At 36.1% G+C, this 15,908-nt stretch overlaps 1 pseudogene; it reads left to right on the top strand.

Moving 5' to 3' along the window:
- Nucleotides 1-9,269: 9,269 nt before the first annotated feature.
- On the top strand, nt 9,270-12,009 carry LOC132495774 (large ribosomal subunit protein uL6-like; annotated as a pseudogene).
- Nucleotides 12,010-15,908: the final 3,899 nt, after the last annotated feature.

Raw genomic sequence — 15,908 nt, 5'->3', positions numbered from 1 at the left:
CTCCTTTATTGAGTATTAGCTTTATAGTTCTAAAATCTGTTCATCACAACATCTCCATTCTAGGATTCTTCAATTTGATTAATCTTTTAGCTTACCATCAAATATAATTTTCATATATGCTATATTCCCAGTGTCAAGCTTGCTAAAGAATGCCTGTTTGTTACTGTCTTTTTGAAAGACAAATTTCCTGTACATAAAGGATGTGCCACCATCCTTTCAAATTTTTTTAGATATTACTCTACTATATTCTAAAGTTGAGTATTATTATGGAAGAGGTTAAAGAAAACATAAAAACATATTTGTATATAATTTGCTTTATCTTTTAAGTATTCAATTTCAACTCTAGTTTCAGAAATGTTCTTCAATTATATTTTAAAATTATTTTGGCCCGTTTATTCTACCTTTCTATATTTTTCCCCATAGTCACCCTTTATGTACTTTTTCTTGTAAATAAAATATATCTATGTAATATTTTTTCATAAATGTATACTTTTATATGATATAGAGTTAGACAATAGTGTATAAATATTAAATATAATAAATTAGGTGAAAGGTTGTAGGTGGACTTGAATACTTGGCTAATGTCAGTGTTCCTACATGAATAGATTAGTGTTGGTTGGATAAAACATCTTTTGCTTTATACGGAATAATGTATAGGATCTTAATGGCATAAACCAAGTTGAGAGCCATGTTGTTTCTTGTATTTTGTCATGTTTTATTGTGTGGTTTCTTTTTTTATAAAAGCATATCCTTTAAAAATGCTGATAAAGCTCTGGGTTAGTCCATTTTAGCCACTAAATTTTCCAAAGTTTTCTTTCTATTCAGTATGATTTGAAAGTTAGAAGAAAATCTTAGAACTTTGTGCCATCTTGGTGATACATGCTTATTTTAGGACTATTTCTATGGGATAAATCTTTTTATCTTCCATCTTTTGCTTCCAGTGATCTAAACAATGGATTATTTTATAGCATTTTAGTTAAGGGATATTTGTTTTCTCATTATTTTGCCATAAATCTTTGCAGTATCTTTATTATCTGGTAATCTCTAGCAAATTCCTATTTTAGTAGCATTTCCAGTCTCTGTGTATCTCAATTTATGAGAGATAAAACTCTCTAGAGCTGCTCTGATGATTTCTGTTCTTCTTATAACTGAATATTAAACTTCAATTCTGTGAACTAAGAATCCTAAAATATTTTCTTTTCTTTTTTTGGGAGGGAGGGTTAGTTTTTATTGCTTACAACTAAATGACCACTTACAAATAAGAGAAAAAAATGATTCTCCCTACCCTGATCCCTGGCCAAAAAAAAATTTGGATGTTTACAGAGTTATGCTCAGCATGAATTATCTGTCTTGAAATATTTGTGATCATTTTATAAACCTTCTAACCTTGATCTCTACTGTTACTCAATGTGTTCTCAGAATGAAACATTTTCTCATATTAATTTTTTTAGTAAAAAATACTGTTACTAGTTAGGAAAAGAATGAAATAGAGATGAAATGAAAATGATATATGTGGTAAAACATAGCAGTATTAAAGTAAACATTTTTCAGCATATCTTGGGAAAGGCAAAGAAACCCCCTTCTTGTCTTTGAGAGGATAGAACCCAGATTTGTATGAAGGGAAACCCAGAAGGGCAGATGGTGTCTTGTACCATCCTAATAGGCTATAGGAGGAAGGCATAGACATAGTGTCAGGCTGAAACTAGTGCATCAGAGAGAAGATTAGAGAAATACCATCAGTTCCTATGAAACTAGGCTTATGGCTCTGCTCAGCCAAGATAATGCAGATATTTTAAATAGTTTGTGTTATATCTAACATCCAAATTACTTTTTCTCCAAAGGAAACAAATACTGAAGAAGTTTGTTAAAGCTTACTCTTTACTTTGTAGCAAAAGAAATTAGATAAATTCACCTTTTAGGGCTCCAAAATTATGGAGGATTGAATGAATTTACTGTTCTCTACATTAGTTTCACATTTCACAATATGACTTACAATTTATTAGAAGTTAAATCTATACAGAAATACCAACCAAAGGTTCTTTCTGAGAATCCTCCAAAGTCTATATTTACGTAACACTGACAATTACATTTTCTCTAACAACACTTCTAATTCTATCCTTTGACTTGGGGAAAAAAGAAAGTTACTGTATTGTTTGAACCTGGCAGTTTGTTCCAATGAGAATTTTGAAGGAAGCTTGGATGCCAAATGTGTTGTTTAGTTTTATGCTCAGCTATTAACTTCATTCCAAGTAAAAGATTTTTACAAAACTCTTAGTCATAGTAAAAAGGTCTGACAAAATATACCATCTGTGTCCTATCAATAGCTAACCTAAAGACATACAAGAGTGATAATAAGAATGATAGATATGTAACAAAACATGCAAGAATTTCCTAATTCACTGTTTCATAAAAGGAAATCAGTTTAATAGTAGAAAATTCACAGCAGGAATCAGGACCTGGCCACATGCCGATATAGCTCTATTATGGGCTGAATTGTGTCCCTTATCCCCATACCCTTTCCACGCCAACCAAATTCTTATATTGAAATTCTAACCGTCAGTACCACAGAATGTTAGTATATTCAGCAATAGGGCCTTTTAAGTGGTAATTAAATTAAATGAGGTTGTTTGGGTGATCTTAATTCATGTGATTATATGTGGATATAGGACCTTCAAAGGTGATTAAGTTAAAATGAGACCAGTAGAGTCCTAATCCAACATGATTGATATCCTTTATAAGAGGAGAAAGAGAACCAGGGACGCACACATATAGAGAAAGGCCTTGTGAGGACACACCAAGAGGTCTGCCATCTGTAAGCCAAGAAAAGAGGTCTCCGGAGAAACCAAATCTGCTGACACCTTGATCTTGGACTTCAGTCTCCAAAACTGTGAGAAATAAATTTCTTTTGTTTAAGCCACCCAGTCTGTGGTATTTTGTCATGACAGCCCTAGCAAACGGACACAATTCCCATCTTCCCAAGATTTTCTCTTTCATGATAATATATTTTTTTATCCTCTTAGTATGAATTAGATCATTTTCACAGTACAATCAAACCACTATTTACAATGTAGCTAATTTTTCAAGCTTCTGACTGTCCAATGCGGTAGAGATATCATGCATACTACATTCATGCAGTGGCTTAACTATTGCTGTGTTTCTTAAGAACCCAGTCCTTACTTCTACAACATATACTTTGATTTTTGTGGTATGCTAAAACATCAAGTGTCTCCTGTTGTAGCTCTTTTATTAGCAGAGAAAAATCTAGCAAAAAAAAAGTTTTATTGAATTAAATTCATGATGCTTACACAGCCTGAGAACATACTCCCAAAGATTTCAATATTTCACTGGGTTGGTAGGCTACAGAGTTTGCCAATATGAACCTTTGACTGAATCATTGTTGTAAAGCCTCAACTGACTAAAACCGTCAATTGAATACTGTATCCTCTTAGCTCAATTAAGTGAAATACATGTGTATAAAATAGAAAGATGGCTAAATTCAGTCTTGTAGGATTTCCTTTTATTTATCTGCTTTTACTAGGTTTTACTTGAGACTATTGGTGACCACTGAAAAATTACAAGTAGTTTTGCACTTCCAAAGTCTGATATTTTCTACTGAGAAAGTAATTAGCTATTGCTTTCATGTGAAAAATTGCTGGGCAAGATAGAAGCTCTGGTATTCATTTACTCTTTGAAATTAAGACTCTTAAATTCAAAGTTCTTGTGTCAGTTGTTTTGACTGAATTCCAAATATATTTGCATACATAGAGCTAGGCGCAATCAAGGGGGTACCATCCTCCTGATTGCTGACTATCCTTTGTGGCAGTTCTGCCCATTATAGGTCTGGTCTACTCTTGGATGTGTAAATTGGCTTGGATTGAACAGAGGTTGGCAACTTCTATAGTTTTTACTGTTTTTACAAACATAGACAAGAAGTCGCCAGACCGGCATGTATAAAGGGAGAAGGAAATCAGTAATATTGAGTGTCTAACTTAGGTCAGGCAGTTGATATAAACCTTTCCTACAGCATTACATTAATCCTTTCTGTAAAAACCTTCTAAAGTAAATATTTGTATCCTCAATTTAGAGAAGAAACTGAGGCTTAAGCTAAAAAAATTAACAAATGGCTATCTAATCCTATCTCAAGATCAATTCCTCTAAAACCATTTTAGACTAACTGAGTCATCTGTCTGTCTCACAAATAGTAACCCAATGTGCTTGCATTGCTTCTTGTGACATTTGCGGTCACGGTGAGCAGTTTTAACAGCAAGTGGCCATATCAAAGAAGAAATTCTTATATAATGAAGCATTTGGTCAGAAAAACAGTATCAGATGGACCATGAGTCAGCACAGTTTTTTTCCCCCAGCACACACTCTGAATACACTCAATTGGGTTCCTCTGTTAAAACTGTTTGCGTCCTGACCGACATTATTTCACAATTTCTAAGTACAAACAGTTACATTTTGAGTTATGTAATGTTCTCTCTTCTGAAAGAGTTAACTAGACCTTAAAAATCTGCTTTAATACTTGGGGGAAATGCTTATGTTATGGTTTGGGGTTTATAAACAACAACAGTAATATTTATTTAGAACCCCTGTGTTAGGCACTATGCTAAATGATTTCACACGTTAGGAGAGGCAGAATAGCTTAGGTTGTTTATTTGAGAAACAAATCCTGTGTGAGTGGATCATCATTAATATGTAAATTCACTGTATTATTGCTTTACTGGCACATTCCTTTCCTATTTGTCCCTTTCACAACTCAAAAGAGAATCATTCAGGACTGAGTTGTTTGTCATTCCTTTTTGACTAGACAAAAAGCAAAGAAAGAAATAAAGGAAGGCATTTGCTTGTGCTAAGAAAGCCTCCTTTAGGAAGCTGAAAGAGGCTGTAATTAGTTCCAAAATACCATCTTATATCCACTGTGCATATATTTTTCACACAAGAAAATTGAACATTGGAGAGCAAAGGACCTGGAATGTAAAATGATGCAGCTAAACTCCATTTAGAAATAGCTGTAAAGCAATTCCCAGTTGTTGGATTGATTTGATCTTCTTATCTTGGGAAGAAATTGAACCCTGCAATATCACCAATATTTTCTAACTCCTCTCTGATTATTATTATAAACTGACAGTGATTCATTTTGAGTAATTATTCTGAAAAATGAATTAGATTAAAAAATAATCTTCCTGATTATAGAGGAGCCTAGTCCTTTTTTTAAAATTAGTCCCCTTTTTAGGATGACTGATGATGTCACATTTGACTAACAGTGGATTTCTTACTTGCTAACTATTTGACTTTGCTTTGAAAAAAACTGTATAAGTTAAAGGCCAAATTTTTAGTAAAATACCAATTATGAGTAAAATTCTTCTGGAAGGAAGCAGCATATAATTAGCCAGGAAATCAGAATCAGGGGGCCTGAAATATATTCTTGGCTTAAGCATCAGTTATCTTCATGAGCCCAGATGACCTCTCTGGGTCTGATTTCTCTGCATCTGTAATATGAAGGAGTTCAAGGAGGTGCTCTCTAAGGTCCTTTCCTCTTCGACCATTCTGTTTTGTTTTTTTTGTTTTTGTTTTTGCGGTACGCGGGCCTCTCACTGTTGTGGCCTCTCCCGTTGCGGAACGCAGGCTCAGCGGTCATGGCTCACAGGCCCAGCCACTCCGTGGCATGTGGGATCTTCCCTGACCGGGGCACGAACCCGTGTGCGATTAAGGGAAAGTGTAAAGAAAGACTAGCTAATAGGGGAAAAATAGTTCCTTTATGTTTCATTGCTTATGGAAAGATGCTCTCAAGAGTAGTGCTTCTTAAGTTTTAATTTGCATTCATATCACCCAGGGATCTTATTAAAGTGAAGACTTTAGGATTGAGGAGAGGCCTGAGAATATGCATCATCCCTAGCACCTTCCACAGTGGTGTCCTTGCTGCTGGTTCCAGAGCACATTGAGTAGCAAGGCTCTGACTGTAAATCTAAAGTGTATATAAGAATCTGAGGGGTAGTTAAAATTCAGATTCCAGGATTAGCTCTCCAGAAATTCAGAGATTGGGTTGGGGGGTCACAAACTCTGAATTCTTAACAAGCATCCTGTGTGATACTGATGCCAGGGGTTCAGAAACCAAAACTAAAATACATTTAAGAATTACTATTATAGAATCATGGAAGGGATTTATCTACCAGCCCTTCTTTTTTTTTCTTTTTTTAACATCTTTATTGGAGTATAATTGCTTTACATTGTTGTGTTAGTTTGTGCTGTATAACAAAGTGAATCAGCTATACGTATACTTATATCCCCATATCCCTTCCCTCTTGTGTCTCCCTCCCACCCTCCCTATGCCACCCCTCTAGGTGGTCACAAAGCACTGAGCTGATCTCCCTGTGCTATGCAGCTGCTTCCCACTAGCTATCTATTTTACATTTGGTCAATGCCACCCTCTCGCTTCATCCCAGTTTACCTTCCCCCTCCCCATGTCCTTAAGTCCATTCTCTATGTCTGTGTCTTTATTCTTGTCCTTCCCCTATGTTCTTAAGAACCTTTTTTTTTTTTTAGATTCGATATATATGTGTTAGCATATGGTATTTGTTTTTCTCTTTCTGACTTACTCTGTATGACAGATTCTAGGTCCATCCACCTCATTACAAATAACTCAATTTCGCTTCTTTTTATGGCCAAGTAATATTCCATTGTATATATGTGCCACATCTTCTTTATCCATTCATTTGTCGAGCAGCCCTTCTTTATTCTGTCCAGGTTCTCTTTTCAAACCCAGCCACTGACTAATTTATTGCTGCATTTGTTTTCAGAATAACCTTGTGAAACCAATTCTGTGATTTGCTTTTATTAGTCTTTTCATTTCATGAATTATCTGTTGTCTAGTTAGAATGGCAGTTGGGTGTGTAGGGCTTTTGGTTTTTTGTCATTGTTTTTAGAACTCAAAGTTCAGGGGACTTTCTACCTCTTAACAAGTATTTGTGAAGTCACTGTAAAAGAAGCATGCTGTAGTGGAGAGAAGACCATACTAGAAGTAAGAGAGCCCAAGCCCTGATGCCTGTACTGCTAAACATTGATTCATCTGTTTATTCATTCATTCATTCTGTGCTTTTCTCACACCTGAAATTGGGAGATCTTAGCAGTTAAGTTGGTTACTAAATTACTAGTTAAATTAGTTAGATATACTCAACAGCATGCTTATCTAATGGGAGTTGTCAACGATGAAAATAATGATTAGAGTTTAGAGGGGTAAGTACTATAATACACAGAACGCTTTAAAGTAGTCTCTGAAGTTCTTTGCTCATAAGTAAAATATTGGACCTATCTGTTTCGTTTGTGAGCATAATAGAAAAATATGAGATTAGTATGTAAACTAGAAATAGTATACATATGACCGTGTACATATAGTTCAGTTGGGTAATACTGAAAGCATGTTAAATAAACAGTTATTTTCATTTTGGAGACTATATTAGTCAAGGTTCTCCAGAGAAACAGAGCCATTAGTAAATATAGATGTAGATAGAGATAAAAGGAGATTTATTATAGGAATTGGATCACATAGTTAAGGAGGCCAAGAGGTCCCAGGATGTGCTGTCTGCAAACAGGAGACCCAGGAAAGGCAGTGATGGAATTCAGTCTGAGTCTGAAAGCCTTAGAATTGGGAGACCAATGGTGTAAGTACTGGTCTGAGTCAGAAAGTCTGAGAATCAGGAGGGCAAGAGAAGATGGATGTCTCAGATCAACCAGAGAGAGAGGAAGTTCACCCTTCCTCCACCTTTTTGCCCTGTATGGGCCTCCAATGGGATTGGCTGATGCCTTTCCACATTGGGGAGGGACATCTGCTTTGTTCAGTTCAATTCAAATGCTAATCTCTTCTAGAAACTCCCTCATTGAAACATCCAGAAATAATGTTTTACCAGCTATCAGTGCATCCCTTAGTTCAATCAAATTGACACAAAAAATTAAGCATCACAGCGACAGAGGGAAAAAAGGGCATCAAAACGTTATGTAAAAAAATTTAGAGGCATATTACTTTGGAAGTTTTAAGTAACTTCTACCATGTGATGCAGTAATTTCTCTTCGGTATATCTAGGCCAGGAACTCTCTTTTGCCCTCCCCATGTTCATTTACAGAGCTTCATTCAACAAATATTTATTTACTGGTCCCAAATTATATACCAGAAACTGTTCTAGATTCTGGGGATAAAATCGAAAGCCATTAAAACAAACTTATCCTCAAGTATATCCCAATATTGTAATGGAACATATTCTGAGGAGGGAACAAACAAATAAAAAATAAACTTTTTAGCATACCAGCTGGTAATGGTGGAAAAAGAATAAACCAGGAAAAGAGAATGGGGCATGTTGGGAGGAGGATGATGGTGATTTCTTAGGGAGGAAAGGCTTCATTGAAAATGTGACATTTGATCAGGGACCTAAGGAAGGTGGAAAGTGAGCTTTGCAGTTCCATGGGTTCTCAGGACATAGAAAGGACAGATGCCCTCATGCATGTGGAAAGTTCAAGGACCGGCAGAAAGATCAATGTGGCTGGATCACAGGGAGCAAAACTGAGGAAACATTGTTTAGAAATTTGTATGCCATACTAAGAATTTTGGCTTTTCCTGTGAGTGAAATGGGGAGCACAATCAGTTTTGAGTAGATGTATCATGTGCTTTGATTTTCATTTCAAAGGGATCACTGTGGCCCTTGTGTTGAGAATAGATATTAGGAAAGAAAGATGAGTCAGAGAGACAAACTAGAATAGGTGTTGGAAAACTACAGCCAATAGTTCACATCTGGCCAGCTTCCTGTTTTAGTAAATAGTTTTATTGGAACACAGCTACATTCATTAAATTGCATACTGTAGATGGCTGCTTTCACATTGTGGCAGAGGTAAGTAGCTGCAACAGGACCTTATGGCCTGCAGTAACTAAAACACTCACTATCTGATCCTTGTGGGTAAAAGTGCACACTCCTGAACCAGAAGGTTATTATGGTAATCTGAGTAAGTGATAGTGATAGCTTGTATTAGGATAGGAGTAATGGAAATAATGAAAAATGTTCAGACACTGCCTACATTTTGAAGGTAGAAAGGAAAGAATGTGCTGACAGAGGAAAAGTATAAGAGGCAAAAATAATAATCAAATCATGAATGACTTTTTTTTTTTTTTTGGCCTGAGAAATGGGAAAGACCAGAGTATTGATATACTGATTGATTTTAAGAAGATTGATTTTATTGATTTTAGAAAGATTGTGAGAAGGGCAGGTTTGGAGGTACGGATCATGAGTTTAGTCTTTGCAATTCTTACATCCAACAGGTATATCTTACTAGAAAGTTGTACATCTAAGTGTAGAGTTCAGAGGGGTATGAGCTGGTGATATAAATTTGAAAGTTTTCAGCATAAAAAATTCATGGATGAGATCACAGGGCAGTGATGGTATAAAATCAAGAGGTTTTAAGAGTAGAACTGAGGCTCGAGCTTTTCCATTGTTTGGAGGTCATGAGATACTGTAAACTCAGCAAAACTGAATGAGAAGGAGCAGCTATCAAAATTGGGAGAGAAAGAAGAGCACATGAAAACCTGGATGCTGAGTGAAGAGAGTATATTAAGGAGACCATCCTCAGCCTTATTAGTACTGCTGGTCTTTTAGATAAGATGAGGATGGAGCATTTATTATTGGCTTAAAATATGGAGGTAGTGATAACCTTGAGGGAAGTTTTGATGGCATATGGGGTGAAATGCTAATTGGACAGGATTCAGGAGAATGGAAAGAAAGGAACTGAAGACAGCTTATAAAGAAAACTTCTAGACGTTTTCCTCTAAAGGAGAGCAGATAAGGTGGAAAAAGGATGTGGTATGGAGAATTTTTTTTCCTGATTTTGTTTTTTTTAAGATGGGAGAAATAGCAGAATGCTTGTATGCTCTTGGAATAATTTAGTCAAGAGGGAAAGTTATAATGTCCAAGATAGAAATTCCTGGAGCAATGTGTTTGAGCAGGTGTACAAGTGGAAGAAATGTCCTTCAGTGAAAACACAGGCTGTTCATTCAAAGTAACAGAAGGGAAGACAGAATGTATAGGCACAGATACAAATAGGTGACTTGATTGTAGCAGCTTGGAATGTTTTCTTCTGTTTGCTTCTTTTTCTCTTTTCTTTTTTTTAGCATAGGAAGCAAGGTCAACAAGCTGAGGGGAAAAATAGAGAAGACGTCTTGGAGGTATGAGAGGAGAGTGAAGGAGTAGAGGCTATCTAAACATCCTGTAAGAGAGGGTCAAGTGAATAGACTTGGGTGGGGGGGGTGTATAGCAGAGCTTCTGCAGAATACCAAGGGCTGAAATTCAAAACAAATAAAAAGTTATGATAATAATGTAAAAGGAAAAATATTCTAAACATCCAACAAAAGGATAATAGATAAATGATGGCTTAGAACTTTCAGTAAATGGACCTTTGTGCAACTATTAAAATAATTTTGTAATATGCTTAGTAACATGGAAAAATCCCTTCAAACAACGTTTGAGGAAAGCTCTTTATGTTCTAGACTGTTATTATGAGAATTTGACAAGTGGCATAGATAGTAAGACTCCAAAGACACATTGCTGGGAAGTGATGGCATGGATTACACTTCAATCTGATTTTAACTGATTACCACACAGCTTAAATTTACATTTTATTTTAAGCACCTACCTCACGTGGTTAATTGAAGTTTAGCCTTTATTTTATTTTAACCTCCAAATTAAAAAAAAAAAAAACTATTACATAGATATGTATCCCCAATCTTCTACTTGAATAATTGTTTCAACAGAAATATATAACTTTTAATGTAACTAATATCATTTATTTCTAACATTCCAAGTCATCACTCCGAACTGCATTTTTGTGAAAGCTATTTCTGTCATTTAACACATAACCCTTACCTTTGTCAACACTTTCATCAGCCAGCTCTTTGTCTTTTGTAGATTTAACTATTCTGACGAAGTCTTCATGTAAATCACCAACATCTTTAACGTGCTAATTTATTCTTTGAAAATAGTATATAAAATGATAGCATTACAGGAGTTTCTTTGAATGCAAAAAGCCTGTACAACTAAACAGAATAAATTTAGACATAGGTGAATCAAGAAACAAAACCCAAATTTAGTGTGGGTCACTCCTCTGTGATGATTTCTTTAGCAAAAATAGTTTTAAGTTTCAGATTTTATTCTCAAAAGACTTTCAGGTTTTCTGCACACATGTTATTCATTGTAACAAATGGCACTTAGATGATCTTACCTAGTCCTATGACCATAAATAGTATTTACCTCCATGCTTATGACTCCCAAATTTGTATCTTTTGTCCAGATCTCTTCTATAAGCTTCAGTCACATATATTCAGCTGTCTTCCTGACATCTCCCCTAGGTAATTCAAACATAATACATTCAAAACAGATCACTTAACGATTTTTGCTACCTCTACTGTGAGGACAAAGATAATTCTCATCAGACTGTTGACATTCCAGAAAATGTTGACATCACTCTGAAAGGACACACAGTTATTTTCAAGGACCCCAGAGGAACTCTGTGGAGGAACTTCAGGCACATTGATGTAGAACTCAGTCTCTTTGGAGTGAAGAGACCCCAGCATCGACAAATAGTAGGGAAATAGAAAGGAAGTGGTTACTGTTCACACTATCTATAGTCATCCATAGAACATGATCAAGGGTGTCACACTGGGCTCCTGTTACAAGATGAGATTTGTGCCACTTGCCCATCAACCTCATTATGTAGAATGGGTCTCTTGTTGAAATTAGAAAGTTCTTGGTTGAAAACTACATCTGCAGGGTTTGCATGAGACAAGGTATTCTTTGTTCACTATCTTGAGTCCAGAATGATGAGTTAATTCTTGAAGGAAACGGCACTAAACATGTATCAAATTTAGCTATTTTGACTCAGCAAGCCAGAACAGTTATAAATGAGAATATCAGAAAATTTGGAGATGGTGTCTATGTTTCTGAAAAAGGAAAAGTCCAGCAGGCTGATGAATAAAGTCTAAGAGTTGTCTAGCTATGGAAACAATAAGATGCCCGATGACTCCTAAGACCTTGTGACATTTTAAAGATGCAATAAAAGCCTCTTTTGAAAAAACAACAAAAAACCCAGATCATCTGATTACCCTCTCTATCCACAAGCTGTCGTCTGTTTTTACAATGGAACCACCACTTGCTCAAGCCAAGAGTCATCCTTAATTCACCTTTCTCTATAAACTGTTTTTGCTGTTTCAAGTCTGTTAGTTCTATCTCCGAAATACATGTCTATTCAATCCACTCTTCTTTGCCTCCCCTGCCCCTCTCTAGTCCAAGCCCTAATCATCTCTAGCCTGTATTACTGTTAGTATTCTAATTAGTCTGGGGACTTTCTCATTTCTTCCTTCTAAGTTCTCCACAAAACAAATATTTTTGAAAAACCATTCAGATCACATCACTTCCCTACTTAAAACCTCTTAATGGTTTTCTGTTGTGCTCAAATAAGATTGAAACTCCTTATCCTGATCTATAAGATACTGCATGCTTTAACTGTTGTCTGGGTTTTTACCCATTGTACTCCCCCTAGCTTTTTCTTCAGTTGCGTTGTTCTTTGTCTTCTTTGAAGACATGGAGCCTTTCTAGCCTTAGATCCTTATATCCACTCTCACCTCCATCTGGACCACTTTTCCATGGCTCTTCTTATTCTTTAGATCTCAGATGAAATGTCACACCCTGAGAGAGGTGTTTCTTGACCATCCTATCTGGAATAGATTCCCCACTTTGAACTTTATTCTGTCAAAACATCTGCTTACTTCTCCTACAGAACTTACTATAACCTTTGGGTATTTTGCTTATCCATGTATTTCATTGCTTATTTTGTGTCTCACCAATTTATAGTTTGTCACTGAAACCCCAGTGTCTGTCACATATCAGATTCTTAATAAATAATTTTTGAATAAATGAGTGAATATGCCATTTTCACTCCTTGCAGAAGCTTTAGTTCACTTTCATAGTTTGAGTCCATTAGTTACCACGTGTGTAGGCAATTGATATTTAGATTACAGGTGATAATTGCCTTCTTAACACTTCCCTATTTTCTACTTTTAGCATGAAAAGATCTGTTTTAAGCAATTTCTAGAGCCCTTTGGTATATCACACTTCTAAATCTTTGTCTTCTTTTGCCACAGATAATTCCAATGGATATTTATAAGAAACCCATTTAGCTGGATACCCCCAGCTGTTTCTCATTTTCACTCAGGTTCTTACCTCTGGGTAAATGTTTCCCTATTTTAACCACCTCTGAACAATTTTAATATCACACAAATCAAAATGCAAATTTACAAAGCAAAAGAGGTTTCTTTATCCTCCTTCCACCATTTGCACAGGCTGTCTACATAAATTTGCTGAAGGTAGTAAAGATAAGACAAAAAATAAGTTGGAATCAGGGGGAAAAGGGTTTAATCCAAAAAACTCATCTCAGGTGACTGAAATCACAGCATGAGTCAGTGCATTTATTAAGATGCTGCCTAGCCAGCTGAGATAGATCATATTTTTATATCATCAACCATGCCTTTGGCAAATAAACATGACCATAGGCTACTCAATTTTATTTTAGAGATGCCGTTTTCAAACTTTCAGTGATCTTTACCACAGGTTCCAGAATCCCACAGAAAGGTATAATCAGAAATCATATCATGTCATATCTCCAACTTCTGAAATAGAAGTCATTAAAATTGTCTTTGTAGATTTAGTGAATTTATGCATAAAACCTCTACTTGGTTATCCTTTTGTGTCATAGAGAGCACTAGCAGTGTTTCCTTTCAGTTTTTCCTCTAGAGTCTGGTGGGCCAAGTGGACAGGGTCAGAGTGACCAGCTGATGCTGGTCAGTATACTGGCCCGTATTACCCCATGGAACACTTCCCCAGAGTTAGAAACATGTTTAATTCTCGATCTCATTTAACCTTCTTTTATCCATCAACAGGCCCTAAAGGACCTATAGAACTTGTATTTGTCACAAATCTGTATCAGCTATATCTATATCTTAGCCACAGGAAAGGGAAGAACAAATTGTAAGTTCAGGAATGTATTAGAAAAATGAAAGTAGCTATTCCCATTGCCAGAGGGGAGCCGGCTCTGCAAAGACAGAAAGTGGAGGATAAAACAATCCTTTTACTCCTCCCCTCCTCTCTTGTTCAGTCCACAACATCATAATTCCAACAATAGAAACAACCAGATAATTTTTCAGGAGTTCTGAGCAAGGGTGTTCGTTTCTCACTTTCTTACCTACATATTAGAAAAAAAATCAAGTTTCCCTTAGAGGGAATGCCAGTGTAACATGTCACCACCCAGGTGGTATGTTAGGCAGTAACATGACCAGTTGAAAAAGGGCAAAGGCATACTTGCAATTTTCTGCAGGACTTTCTAGTTTTCCTTTAAGCCTAGAGAAGGAGGAAGCAGATATCTGGGATGTGATCTGGCTTAGCACCCCACAACAAAGTCTATCCAGTTGGGTAAAATAGTCCCAGAAAATGGGGAGGAAAGGGAACAGTTATGCCTCTGCAGTATCCACAATGCTGTGAGACTGAAGAGAGGGTGCCCAGGTGGGTATCTGAAGACCACTGAATTTATCACATGGCAAAATAGTAGTCTCCCTAGTCAGACTAGGTAAGAGCGCTATTAGCCTGATAAATCAGGAAACAAATCATAGGTTTTATTTGCTATAGATGTCAGCAGCTGATGGCAGCTGGGCATTAAGGCAAGAGATACTACACTGGAACCCAGGGTATTTCACAAGAACCTACATACAAGGAAACTGAAGTCAGAGTAGTGGATATTATCATGTCAGCAGAGTATGTAGTATGAGAAAATTGAAGCATAGGACAGGACTGAATTTTGAATCAAGGGCACCAAAAGAAAAGAGTAATCTGAATAAGGAGTGATCAAATGTGTTGACTGTGACCAACTAATGATTAAAAGTCTCCATTGAACTTGCAATTTGAAAGTCATTAGTGACCCTAATAGAAACAGATTTTGTGAAGAGGAGAAGACTCAAAGACAGAGTGGAGGAGCTGGTAAGTGAGAGTAAAGGGTGGATGAGGAAATAGAGGCATCAGCTGTAGTCCTTTCAATAAATTTGACAATGAATAGGAGAGAAATCAGGTAATCTTAGAGAAGAAAGTGGAGTAAGACAATGTTGTTTTTTGTTTGTTAAATCATTTGTTTTAAGGAAGAATACTGAGCATACTTCATTGTCTAGGGAAGGAAGCAGAACATAGCGAGAGGAGGTAGCCCTTAAACATCTCATTGAATCCTTACAATTTACTGGGGTAGAATGTGTTTCCCCCATATTGAGAATAGAGACTGATTGATTTAAAATCCTCATTCTACCACTTATAAGCTTTGTGACTTTTGGTCAATTGTTTAACCACTTGAGCCTCAGTATCCTTATTCATGAAATTTGATTGAGAATGATGATCCTTGGGGGATGAAGTCTTCTTCATAGGGTTGTTATAAGTTAACGTTTATAAAGTGTTTAGAATCCCATGGTGAGCAATATATAAGTGTTTGTAAAATAAAATAAATCTCTGATTTTAAAGCACATATTCTTTCCACTCCAACAACCCAAACTACATATCAGTTTGCTGACTCCCCTCTTGGAAGTGATAATATATTTTCCCAGGGCAAAATAAGCAATTATAATTCTTATAATGCTATAATTCAAATAAATAGAATTTTGTGGACTATCAAAGAAAGTAATGACCATGCATTATAGTAGAACCTGGAATATATTTTCTTATAGAAGCAAAAACAAGATCAAATATTTCTTGTGATATAGGTTGGAGATGGCTTGTTGACTAAAAACAGGAAATGGAAGAAAGATAACACCTTCCAGTGAGTTATCAGTGAAATGGGTTCTCCAT

The sequence above is a fragment of the Mesoplodon densirostris genome, chromosome 9, assembly GCF_025265405.1.
Source record: "Mesoplodon densirostris isolate mMesDen1 chromosome 9, mMesDen1 primary haplotype, whole genome shotgun sequence".
NCBI classification, from domain to species: Eukaryota; Metazoa; Chordata; class Mammalia; order Artiodactyla; family Ziphiidae; genus Mesoplodon; species Mesoplodon densirostris.
Note: the sequence above shows the minus strand (reverse complement) of the source record. Positions and strands in the feature narration are given on the sequence as shown.